General features: G+C 44.7%; 1 long non-coding RNA gene across 1 annotated transcript in view; it reads right to left on the minus strand.

Moving 5' to 3' along the window:
* Positions 1 to 13,205, minus strand: part of LOC118971532 (uncharacterized) — a 235,389-nt gene that overhangs the window by 196,310 nt on the left and 25,874 nt on the right. The window lies entirely within an intron of this gene.

The raw sequence follows: 13,205 nt of genomic DNA on the forward strand, positions 1-13,205 counted from the left end.
CAAACTGGCCAGGGAGAAAGAGGGCAAGAGAGACAGCAGGACTCGGCAGACGCCAGGGTCTTCCACAAACCCATATTGTACGACATGGCTTACCCAGAATTACATAGTAATTCAACTTTGCCCAGAGCTTATTTCCAGAACAATAGTTCTTCAACTTCATGAAAAATGCAGATTTTGTGGGTAAAAAAAGATATTACTGTCCCCCCACCCCCCACCCCCACTGCCATTTGACATGCACCAAACAAAACTTAAATTACAGGATCTGAGAAAACTTTGGACCCCATATGGCGATACTGAGCATCCGAGGTTCCATTTCCACCTGCATGCTCAGGACGAGAAGGGTTGACTTGGTTCACGGCCATAAAGGGCCCTGCTAGAACATTCCTCTTCCTCCCCCCATTGACGCACGTGCAGCCATGGCACATCCTTCTGGCTGATGAGACCTAAGCAGGAGACTCCTGGAGTATCCGGGGGAAGCTGGTTTTCCACATGGAGGCACCTCTCCTCCCTTCCTCGCCTCCATCCTTCCATTCCAACCTCCCTCCCTTCCTCCAAATGCCCTTCCTTCCCTCCCTCCTTTCTTCTCTGAGCCTAGAATATAGTACTTGGGGGAGCCATGGTGCAAATTCAAGGCAACCAGCATGCGCATTAGGGGTACCAGCCGCAGGCACAAGAGGGGAAGGGGAGGGCCTGGGTGCGGGTGGGAACGTGGAGGCGCCGCAGCAGCCCTGGCCTGGCTCTGGAGCTTCTGTGACGCAAGAGGATGATTCCTGCCTGGTTAAACTGTGAACCAACTTAACCCCATGCAGCCAAACCCCAGCATAACTGACGCAATTACCCAGTACTGGCCAAACTCTTTTTCCCTGGGGAGTCATTAACCACATCCCACAGAACTGGTGTGGTATTCAGGATATTTTAGAAAAGACCGACCTGGCGTCACTAGAAGGGATTTAAGCGGGGGGGGGGGGGCAGGCCACCCCTCTACGACCACATTATAAGGACCCACACACTGCTCCCTGGGCGGGAAAGGCTGGGGGTCGGTGGGGGGGGGATGTGCCAGCGAGAGGGGAGCTTCAGTGGAATGTTACCATAATTGAAATTAACTTGAAGAATGAAAGTCAAAAATCCTGGAAGCATGATGTCAAAAGTGTATTAGTCACCTTTATCTTCAGAACACAATATTTTAAATATCATGTCCTCCCATGAAATTTATGATCTAGTTTTCACGACTGATTTGCATTACTTGGACAGGAGGTATAATTTAAAACATGTTCCACCAACGAAATACACCTCCCAGCTGGTTGGTACGCTGGCCTTCTTCCACCTACAGTAATTCAAAAAGAGCTCCAGCTCTTTAAGATGATTATTTTACAAATTCCAATGGCATGTAAGTCTGGGAGGCAGTGTGCAGGGGGTGCTTAAGGGCTGACCAGGTCCTGTGCCATCGAGAAAGGTAGCCACTGGCCACAGGCAGCCATGGAGCACTTAAACCATGGCTAGCCTGAATGGAGGCGTGTTGTAAGTGTAAAATATATGCAGGATCGTGAAGATCTGATATGACAGAAAGAATGCAAAGTATCCATGAATAATGTATTTATTAATCACATGTTGAAATGCTAATATTTTTGATGTACTGGATCGGTTACATATATTATTAAAAGTTAACTTCACCTGCTTCTCACTACTTCTACTGTATGGCACTGAGAGAAAATTTTAAATTACAAATATGGCTGGCATTATGTTTCTAGTAGATGTTTTATTCTAGGCACTTCTTCCCCCTTACTGTGTTGTGAGCCTTTGGGGGCTATTTGGGCCACAGTTTCCCCACCCAGAGAACAGGGTGATTGGAACAGGTTACCCCACTGTCCCAGTTTTAGTGTAAGTGAAGTGTAAAAGCTGTGTGTTTCTTCTTGCCCTGTTTGGTCTCTTAAGAAAAACAGTCATTTGTATATTTTCCTGGGAAGAACACTGGGCTTAAAGTCAGAAAGCCTGGGTTGAGTCCTGTTTCTGCCACTCCCTGGCCCAGGGACTTTGGGAAAGTCACTAATGTTTTAGTATCATTTTCACGTGGGAGGAGCACATATTTGAGCTGTTTTAAATAAAGTCCTATCCGCAAGAAATAACAAATGTTGGTGAGGATGTAGAGAAATGGGAACCCTCCTATCCTGTTGGTGGGAATGCAAATTGGTGCAACCGCTGTGGAAAGCTATATGGAGGTTCCTCAAAAAACTAAAAATAGAAATACCATCAGACCCAGTAATTCCACCCCTAGGAATCTAAGCAAAGAAAACAAAATCCCTGATTCAAAAAGACATATGCACCCCTATGTTTACACAGCACTATTTGCAGTAGTCAAGATATGGAAGCAACTTAAGTATTCATCAGTAGATGAATGGATAAAGGAGATGTGGTACATGTACACAATGGAATATTATTTAGCCATAAAAAGAAAATAAATCCTGCCATTTGCAATAACATGAATGGATCTAGAGGGTATTATGCTCAGTGAAATAAGCCAGGCGGAGAAAGACAAACACCACATGATTTCAATTATTTGTGGAATATAAGTACAAAGCAAAAGAAAAGGAACAAAACAGCAGGAGACTCATAGACACTGAGAAGTGACTAGTGGTAAGAGCGAGGGGTTGGGGTGGCGGTGGGGGAGGGAGGTAAAGGGGCACAATAACTTGCAATCACAATATAAGTTGGTCTCGGGGATGGTAGTACAGCATGGAGAATATAATCAATGACTCTGTAACATCTTTGTATGTTGATAGTGACTGCACTAGAGGGGTGAGGATTTAATAATATGGGGAACCACTGTGTTGTACACTTGAATACAAGATTGTATATCAGATTAGCACACATAATGTGGGGGTGGGGCACAGGAAGGCAGTATAGCACAGAGAATACAAGTAGTGTGACTCTGTAGCATCTTACTACACGGATGGACAGTGACTGTCATGGGGTATGTGGTGGGGACTTGATGATGAGGGGAATCTAGTGACCACAATGTTGCTCATGTGACTGTACATTAATGATACCAAAATTTTTACAAAATAGATTGCATATCAATGATACTTCAATTTAAAAAAAGTAAGTCTATCTGAATGGAAAGCTGGCTCTTAGTAGAAACACGGTTCTCTTGAAAGTGAGGATATTTACTTACAGACACAGAAAGCAATATATAGGAAAAAGCATTTTAAATAATGGTGGAACATCTTCCCATCAGTTCTCAGCCCACAGCCTGAAGTACACCACAAATACATAAAGTGCCTCCCACCGTGGCTGTATTAGTTTCAAGCATTCTACGGAAGACTGAAGCAATTAGCACTTGGGTTCCCAGCAAGCAGGACGTCTCAGAAAAACAAATATATCCCAGGTGCTGTTCAGAAACTGGGAATACAGTTGGAAAACAAAATCATCAGGCATGGTTCTTCCCCCCATGGTGCTTACTTCTCTGCAACTTCAGAAGGTCCAGCATTACGCAGATCCATACAGTAGCAATTAGGAACAAAAGCAGCCAACACAATAGACGTGCAGGTGTTGGAACGTTCTTTAAACATAACAGATCATTTATCTCTGTGTGACGTTAGAACTTTTGAGGAATTACATGCAAGGTGTCTAAGAATTCTGCAATGAGGTTATCTCCTGTAATACCAGTAAGTGGCAGGTCAGGGACAGATGACAATAGAATGAATAAGAAGACAAAAGAGGTCAAATGGTAACAGATACCCAGAGTGATGCTAGAGGCCAAATGAGAGGAAAGTCGGGGCATTTAAGGCAGAGGGGCACAGGTAGGACCTGGGGCAGCTTCCTGAACTTCAGCTTCAGGGTTTAGCCCAGGACCCAACAGGTCACATCAAATGCCACTTGATAGGTATGACTGGATACGCTTCCTAAAATATCGTATACGTTTCTACTTTAACCGCCATTAAACCACATGCAATGTATGTCCTGTCAACAATTCATGTCACTCAAGGAATCACTGTCTTGTGTTTATAAAAGAATCAAGCTAAAATAACAAACTCAGTTAACAGAATGGTGGCTCGCGGGGTAGGTGTAATCAGCCACGTGCTGCCCCTGCCCTGAGCCCTTGGTGCCCAGGCAAACCCTTGTGCTGTTTCACGTCTTCATTCAACATACATGCATTGCGTGTCTGTGTTACGAGTTGAATTCTGTCCTCAAAGTTCCTGCGCTGAAGTCCCACCCCAGTGCCTGGGAATGACTGCATGTATAGTATAGACAGGTCCATTTCAGATGCAACTGGTGAAGTTAGCGTGAGCCCCTACTGTTGTGGGCGCTAATCCCATAGGGCTGGTGTCCTTAGAGAAAGCAGAAATTTGGACACAGAGATACATACAGAGGGAGGACGCCCTGTGAGGATTGGAGTTGTGCAGCCACCAGCCAGGGAACCAGCAGAGACGAGAAGACAGGCCTGGAGCAAAGCCTCCCAAGAGCCTGTGGAAGGAGCCCGGCCCTGCTGACATGCATCTCACATCCCCAGCCTCCAGACCTGGGAGACAATAAATTTCTTCTGCTCAAGCTACCCAGTCTGTGGTACATCGTACAGACTAACAGAGCCTGCAGGGCGCCAGGTCCTACCTTAGACGAAGCCCCAGCAACAGCGCTTAGGTCCTGAACTGCTGAGGTGGAAAGGAACACGATTTCCAAATGTGATCCGGGACAGCCCTTACCCACAGGGCATTACGGATTCTTCTTCATGTCACTGATCAGAGAACCTTGCGCACATAAACACTTAAATCAAACTTGAAGAGCCATGGTGCCAGGATGTATTCCATTCCAGCAATGAATAGCTGGTTGGCATTCAGAATCTCCCATTAAGGAAGCTCATACTTACAATTCAGTCTTAACTTCCATTTTTCTTCCTCATTGCACATTGTCCCTATCCAATATGCCTTTTTATGAGCAATACTTCTACAGTATTCCTTCTGTGTAATAAAAGTTTTATCTTTTCAGCATGTCTCGAAAACTGCACCTGACAGAGAGCCAAGTTACTTAGGCAGAAAAATAATTCTTTTCACTGTATGTTATTGGGCATTTCTAGAAACGTTAACAGAGGAGAAGAGAATCATGTGAATGAAAGATAAAAGTAGAAAGTTGGAATGATTTATGGGCCACTGTGCTGGCAACCTCCACGGGAATGTGCTAACTTGTACGTAACACGGACTCAGGAATGGGTAGCAGAATATTGTCCTGAAAGTAGAGAACTGGCTGCCTGGGTGGAGATGATGAGGGAGCTTTTCATGGGCTAGCCCAGACCAGAAGTTTAAAGTGTGTAATCAATCAACGTCAAGTGAAAAGAAAAGCTGCTAAGACCATTTGACCATAGAAATTTCTCCAATACCTCAAATCCTTCTTTACCAGAAGAAAGTTTTGTGTGCATGTTAAGAGATACCAGGTAGATAATAGATAAATACATCCATGACAGATAGTCAATAGATGAACAGATGATTGATTGATATGGGTAGATGGATACAAATAATTGTGCCCCAGAAAGTAAGGTGGAGAAAACTTCCGGATGACCTGAAAGATGTTTCAAGGTGTCTTCCTCAAGTCCTCACGTGCTCCTCCTCCCTTCGTCATCTTCTCAGATCAAGTCTTCACTGTTCCTCATGGTCCAGAGTATCCCAGAAACGCAGGCCTTCGGCATCCCTGACTCTGCCCACTGAACCTTCCAAAGCTCAGTCCTTGGGACACCCCTCCCCACGCGCTTCTGGATGCTTGTCTTCATCAGACGCTGCCACCAGGCAAGCTGAACTAAATCCCAGCTACAGCTTCTCCACCCCGCCCAGTGCTGCCCCGCCCAGCGCAGGGAAAGCTCACTTAGGTGCCCCACATAAAAACTCAGTCTTCCCATCGAGCATCAGGTGCTGGCCCTTTTGAAAAACAGGTACATCGGCCAGCAAAGGACCCACATCTCCATGTGGCCTGAACGGGGGGCTGCCGGCTCTCCTCCACCACCCCTCCTCTGCTGTGTAAGGTGCCTGCTGGCCCCGCAGGCAGGTATTTGGACACCCAAAGCCCAGATTCTGCCTGTAGAGCTACAGCTGACCACAGACACCTGCTCCTCAGAGATCTGTAAGCCCTCCTGTCTTTGGTAAAGCGGTTACTCCGATGAGCTTCCATACCACCTCTGCAGAGATGACTCCCTGATTAACTAATCTTGCGTGGTACTCGGTCACGCAGGTTTATATAAAACTGCTATGACTTTCTATGCAGGCTTGCTGATGGGTCTGGCTTTGGGAGCTGGCTTGTAATCTGGGAGTTTGCAGATTTTCTTCATCTCCCAGATTCGCTGAAAACGTGGCTTTTAGGCGGTCATTATTTTTCTTGCTGCTCTGTATGTTTTCTAGGAGGAAGCAATTCAAAACTAAACTGCTCCCATGTTCCTATCAGAAGCAGAAATCCCTTTCTTGGACTTTTAAAAAATTATCTATGATTGAGTCCCTGTTTCTTGTTTTTTTCACTTATTCTGGAACTCCTGTTATTTAGCTATTGGGCCTCCTGGAGTGGTTCTCCAATTTTCTTACACGTTCTCTCCTCCATCTCCTTGTCTTTTTCTCACTTCCTGGAGATTTCCTGAATTTCAGTTTCAGCAGTACACTCTCTCTGCGCTTACCCATATCCCCTTGGTACGTACACTTTCATGTCTCCCAGACTGTCTTCCAACTGCCACCCACAACTGTTGGCTCGAGGACTTTCTATGGGACCAGATTCCACTGTGCTCCTGTGAGCAGCGAGCTGTAAATGCCGAGGAATCACTCTGCCTCGGAGCAGCCCTGCACTGTGAACGACTGGCTTTCTTCACTCAGCACATTTCCTTAGAGACACATCCAAGCTGTTCCATGTATCGACGCCCTAGTTCCTTTTATTTCCTGGTGGTATTCCATTGGATGGATGGACCGCAACAGCTTTAGCCATTCACCTGTTGAAGGACACTGGGAGTTGTTTCCACTTTGGGGCTATTCCGAGCAAAGCTACCAGGAACATTTATACGTGGATCTTTGTGCAAACATAAATTTCATTTCTCTGGGACCAAAGCCCAAGAGGGCAATCGCTGGGTCATCTGGTATGTGCATGTTTCACGGGGCCAAGTTTTTAAAGAATCATCAGTGCTAAGTTACAGGGGCTTGGACTTTAGTTAATAGTGAGGGAAAGTGTTCATAAACTTTTGAGAAAGTAGGATGTGATCAGAGTAGTACTACATGAAATCGCATGCCTTATGGGGACTAAATTGGACATGAAGGGTCTGAGCAACCATTACCATCATAACTAGAAGGATAAAGAGTGCAAATCAGAAGAAAGGCACTGGGAGTGGACAGGAGAAATGGATCCAAGGGGCAAAGTTCTTGAGAAATCTTACAGTTAATTCCAGAGCTGCAAAAGGACACCCTTGTAAAATATGACTCTCTCGACTTCAGCCCCCAGGAGGATACCTGAGGAAAAATATAAACAAGGCAAAGCAGAAAAGAAACTAGACGTCATTACATTTATTTTTAATTAACATGTCTTTATAACATTTAAAGAGATTCCTATAAACAAAACTGTGGCTTAAAGAAAAGCTGAGAGAAAAATCTCTGCCTCATGTTTTCCCAGTCTGCAGCCTCTGTGCACTGCTTTTAATAAAATAAAACAAGATGTGCTTCTGTGGGTAAATTATGATTTTCCCCTAATACGTTCTAATTCAAACTATTTTCAGAGAGCCCGATCTGAAAATTGCTCCTGTATCTATAAAAAGCACATGTATTTTGAGAAATAAAAGATGAGAAACAAGAAGAAAAAGATACTTTAGAAAAAAATGCTGCAGCCTGTCTGGTTACAGCTTGAGCCAAGAATCTGATGTCCTGAGAAAATAGTTCTCTCCACCAGTTTTAGAAAAGGAAGAACCCAGATAAAAATAGGCCTCTAGCAAATGGAGCCTGCACAAGAATCCATCCAAAAAAATCTAATTAAAAACATAATTTGCACAACCTCACTTGTACATCTTATTTTGGGTACCTTAAAGACAAATTATTATTAAATCTTTTCAAAGAATTGTCCCAACTTCTTCATAGCCCCCTACCTCTTTGTAGCTTCTTACTTCAGGGGTAAAGTTGGGGGTGGGGAGTGAGGGGTTATTTTGTCTTGTTTATGATAGAGCTGTTTTTCATGACAAATCCTTAGAGACAGAGGGCCACCCTACCATTCATTCCACTTTTCAAATCTGGCTGCTCAGGAAAGCCAGTTTCCGTAAAGAAGAAAACTCAAGCAAAACAAGGAAAGAGAAAATCTGCAAAGATGCATTTCCACTTGGCTTTGAAGTGCAAAGGGCTAGCAACACCAGTGAAATGTGGTTACATCAAGTGTCTGTGAGCAGCCCCGAAGGGACTCCGGACTCCTGAAATGTGGACACTGCTTTCCCTGTATTCATCTTTGTCCAACTGCCTCTTGACCAGCCTGTTTCTGGACTCCACTACACGAGGCACACAGAGCTTCTGTTCCAAGGCTGACTTCCACAAGAAATAACAAATGTTGGCGAGGATGCAGAGAACTGGGAACCCTCCTACCCTGTTGGTGGGAATGCAAATTCATGCAACCACTGTGGAAAGCCATATGGAGGTTCCTCAAAAAACTAAAAATAGAAATATCATAGGACCCAGTAATTCCACCCCTAGGAATCTAAGCAAAGAAAACAAAATCCCTGATTCAAAAAGACATATGCACCCCTATGTTTATTGCAGCACTATTTGCAATAGTCAAGATATGGAAGCAACTTAAGTATTCATCTGTAGAAGAATGGATAAAGGAGATGTGGTACCTATACACAGGCTGACTTCCGTGAGACAGGAAGCCGTGCTTCGTGTCGTACAGCCGGCCCTGAAACAGTGAAGCTGCTTCCCTGGAGGGTGTATTAGGTGCATTGCCTACTACTCCAGAGCAGACACTTTGGGAGTTTCTGCCATTATTTAAAAACATCAACATGCTCCTTCCAAGGCTGCCATCAGGAAAAGATTTTATGGAACCGGACACACATCAGAGTCCTTTAACCAGCTTGCAAATCCCAATTTTCCCAGATTCTCTTCCACATGAGTATGGCCCATATCAAACCATAGTTGATACAAAGACATTCTGTATCTAACGACCTGTTTATTTAAACTACCATTATAGATATTAAGGTCCTTAAATGCATAACTAGCCAAGCAAAGGGGGGAAAAGCATAATTCCAAGATTAGGAATGATTGCAGACATAAAAGCTTTTGAGTCTTTTACCCATTAAAGAAGGAATCTTTAAAACCACTCTTTTGTTCAAAAACAGATCACATTCATGGTTCTCCAACTTGCTGTGTTTGAAACCCCTTTTTTTAAAACCTTAAATCACTTTTCCCTGTGTGGTTTAATAGATCACATCCAGTAGCTTATGGGAAAATGAGTATTTTACGAAGCACATTCTCAAATGTCAGTAAAAACAGGCAATGGTAGTGTATGTACCAGCCTTCAAGAGAGCCCCCAGTGATGCCCACCAGCTGGAATTCAAGCCCTTGGGTAATCCTCTCCCACACTCAACCAAGACTGGCCCCACAGGACCAGTGGAGTAGGGCAGGAAGGATCGCGTGCGATTTCCAAAGCTGAGCTATAAGAGGCGACAAACCTTCCGCCTTTGTCGTTTGGATCTCCCACTCTGGAAATGTCATCTGCCATGCTGTGAGGATACTCAGGCAGCACGTGAAGAGGCCACACAGCGAGGGACCCACATGCCAGTCACATCAGCGAGCCGCCTTGAAAGCAAATGCCCAGCCCCCACCCAGCCTTCGGATGACACAGCCTTGGTCAATGGCTGACAGCAAGCTCCTCAGGGAACCACAGCCAGACCACTCGGCCAAGTCACTCCCAAATTCATGATCCATACAGACCTGGAGAGAGAAGAAACTTTACCGAGGTTTTAAGCCAGAAAAGGACTCAAACCCAACAGAGAAAAAATTTTCCAAGGTGTCACCCCTTCCAGCAGATTATTCAGCAGCTCAGATAAAATAATATTTCTTACCAATAGTGTTTAAAGTATCAATAATTGAACAGGGATATTTTGCACATCAATTAAATTTTTTCTTCTTAGAACCACTATGCTTCTTCCTACAAAGTTCTTTTTTCTGATTATATTCTGATAAAGGGAATAGAGATGGTCTGTTTGCCTTTCCAAAATTTTCCGTAACACTCTAAATATGGTTGCCAGCTACCCATGTGAATGACAAAATTGCATGTTATATAATTATTAGCCAGAAACTACTAATCAAAGTTGAGTAGAGCATGATTTATTTTTTTTTTCTACAAAAGAAAGCTTTTGTAATTTAATTGACTGGGAATACTCGGATAAAATTTCAAATGGTCTATCAAGTATTGGCACTGAAAAAGGGCTCAGTATGTGTTTTCTTTATTCATGTAACAGATTGACTATCAAAGCTACATTATGAACAAGATCATAGTGGATATGCCAAGCCCTCTGAATTTTTAAGAAACAAATTGTTTTTCTCTATATAAAGAGCCCTTTAACCAGTCTTGCTGTACCTGGTTGCATGTTTCTAATCTTGCTACATGTATGCCACGATGAAATTCTTATCACCATAGCCAACATCTCTTTTAGCCAAATGTATGAAATTATATTCATAGAATCAAATGCATGAGACCCCACAGATAAGGGAAATAACTCAGATCATGAAATTATATAAGCAAATCCTATAGTAAGAAGGACTCTAAAGAGGACACAGCCTGTCGTGCGCAATAAAATTTAGAACAAAAGTTAAGAATGTTCTCCCACTGTAGCAGGGAGTTTCCTAAGCAAGGAAAACTGCCTTCTGTATTCTGGGTAATTACCGAAAATGTAAAAATGTCTACTTAAAGTCCTCTCTTCAGCCAGACATTTCTCTACCCACAGCCACCACTTTGTCATCTCAAAGCCCCTCTCTAATCACCCAAGGAAAAAGCCTGAAAAAAAATTAAGGGAGAAAATTTAGTCTATCCTGCTTCCTTGTGCTTCCAGATTTTATTTCTTATTCTTTGCATCAGGGGAAAGGTAACGGCACATTTGGCTTATTTGTTGAGTTTTTCATACTTACTGAGCACTTTCTTCTATAATCAGAGAGCCAACTTATGCATTCGAACTACTCAACTAATATGACCCATTTAATCCGCAAGAGCCCTGTGGGTCATCCCCTTTCCCAAGAAGGAAATGAGGCTGACAGAGAGTAAGAAATTCTGCCCAGCTCATACAGGACAGGATTTGAACCTGTGAAGTCTGACACCACAGCCTCCACCCTTAACCACTGCCCAGTATATTCCTGGTCATTTTAGTGAATAAAATCAGCCACCAAAGGCATCACTTTCGGTGGCTTTAAAACAAGCTATTTTATCATCTATCCCACGAGTCAGAAGAGAGTAGAATTCTCGAGAGAACTTGGAATCCCCTATACAGGTGTTTCAAACGTTACACAGGGTCCCTCAGACATTCCAGAAACCTAACAAAGATGGTGGCGACCCTGCTACACATGATTAAGGTATAAAGAAACACTTCCAACGGGGTTGGTCCTGACTGATAAGACTGTCATTGAAAGCCCAAGGACTTGTCTAATTCAACCACCGCAAGAGATCCTGAAGGCCAAGTGCCTTTTAAGGGCATGTTCACAGTCAGGGATTAGGACTGGTGGGTGGTGTCAAATCAAACTGCAGCCAGACAGGCTAAATGATTCTGATCCTCCATATTCCAGCATCATGTATTGCATCGTACGTGTTCTTGATCAGTTTCAGGCTTACAAACTAGACTTAGACCGACACAGACACGCAGGACATGGGTGCTGCAGAAACCACGGGTGTGCCCAGCCGGCTCCCTCCCGTGGAGCTGCACTGCGCCGCCACTCGTTATTGGGAAGTTAAAGACCAAACAACGTTGGCAGATGCAAGACAAATGAGGAGACAGGAGGCGAAGACACAGCCCTAACGCCGCCTCCCTGGCACATCCAGTGAGTGCGGTGTTGATGCATTGATATTTGCTGTGGGTAAACGGAAGCCACCCCTTCCCAGGCCAGCAGGTGCTGCTTCTGGCTTCCCCGTCCCGCGTGACTGGATCGGTCTGACTCTCAGGGACGAGGGGCTTTGTGCGGAAATCCAGAGGACAGCCGTCTCCCGACAGCTGTGAGTGGGCCACCTTGAAAGCTGGGCCTCAGGCCTCAAGGCTTCAGATCATTCCAGCCGGTGCTGAAGGCTCAGTGCCAGCTCGCGACAGACGGTGGGGTCCAAACCACCCAGCTCGATTCCTCCCACATTCCTCCCGCCAGAAACCCCGAGGTCGTAAATGTGTACTTTTAAGCTACTAGGGAGGGGTTTGTTTTGTACCAAGAGATAGCTAACACACAGGAAATAAGTCTGGGGGGCTTGGCCCCAAAGCCCTTGTATTTCACACCACTAGTTGTTGTTATGCAAAATCAAAATTTCCCTGCCCTGATTATGTCGCCTTTTTCTGTGCCTGTTTATACTAGTCCTCACATTCTCAAGACACTGGTCTCGCCTTCTAGATAATAAGGGCCACGGACACAGGGGAGAGCCCAGTCTGGGTCACCTGCGCACCCCAAGAACCAACTTCTGTCTTCGGTAAGTAGTAAGGACTTCATAAATATTTGGGGATGAATGGATGGCCCAAACACACATGGTACAACCAGTCCACCACTGGCCCTTCATTCTCATTTTACGCTGGACCCAAGGGGAATAAATTCTATATCCAAGAAGGAAGAGAGGATTGTTAGAGTTATGATTTTTACAGATCTGAATGCCCCCAGAAGGTTGTTTTATTCTGAGAAAATACTCTGAAGACCAGGACACAGGACTGTTTTTCCATTACGTGCAAAAATCCCCAGGGCATGCTAAAAGCCAAGAATATTTTCCTAATCAAAAGCATCTTGTTGGGTCCTCCCGAGTTTCGCTTCCATTCAAGACCGACTGGAGGTTCTGGGCAGCTGGCCCCGGGTCAGGAGTGGCCACAGCCGCCGCTGGCCTCATCCCACCCACAGCCGCAGGGGGTCCGGGAACACGCAGAGACAGATGACATTTTTGGGGCACGCTGGTTGCTCACCATGAACACTAAGTCAACACGTAGCACTAAGTTGCCGCAGCTTCTAACTTTGTGGGAAATGTCTCACCACCCAGGTTTTATTTTACAG

Source organism: Manis javanica, chromosome X, assembly GCF_040802235.1.
Source record: "Manis javanica isolate MJ-LG chromosome X, MJ_LKY, whole genome shotgun sequence".
Classification (NCBI taxonomy): Eukaryota; Metazoa; Chordata; class Mammalia; order Pholidota; family Manidae; genus Manis; species Manis javanica.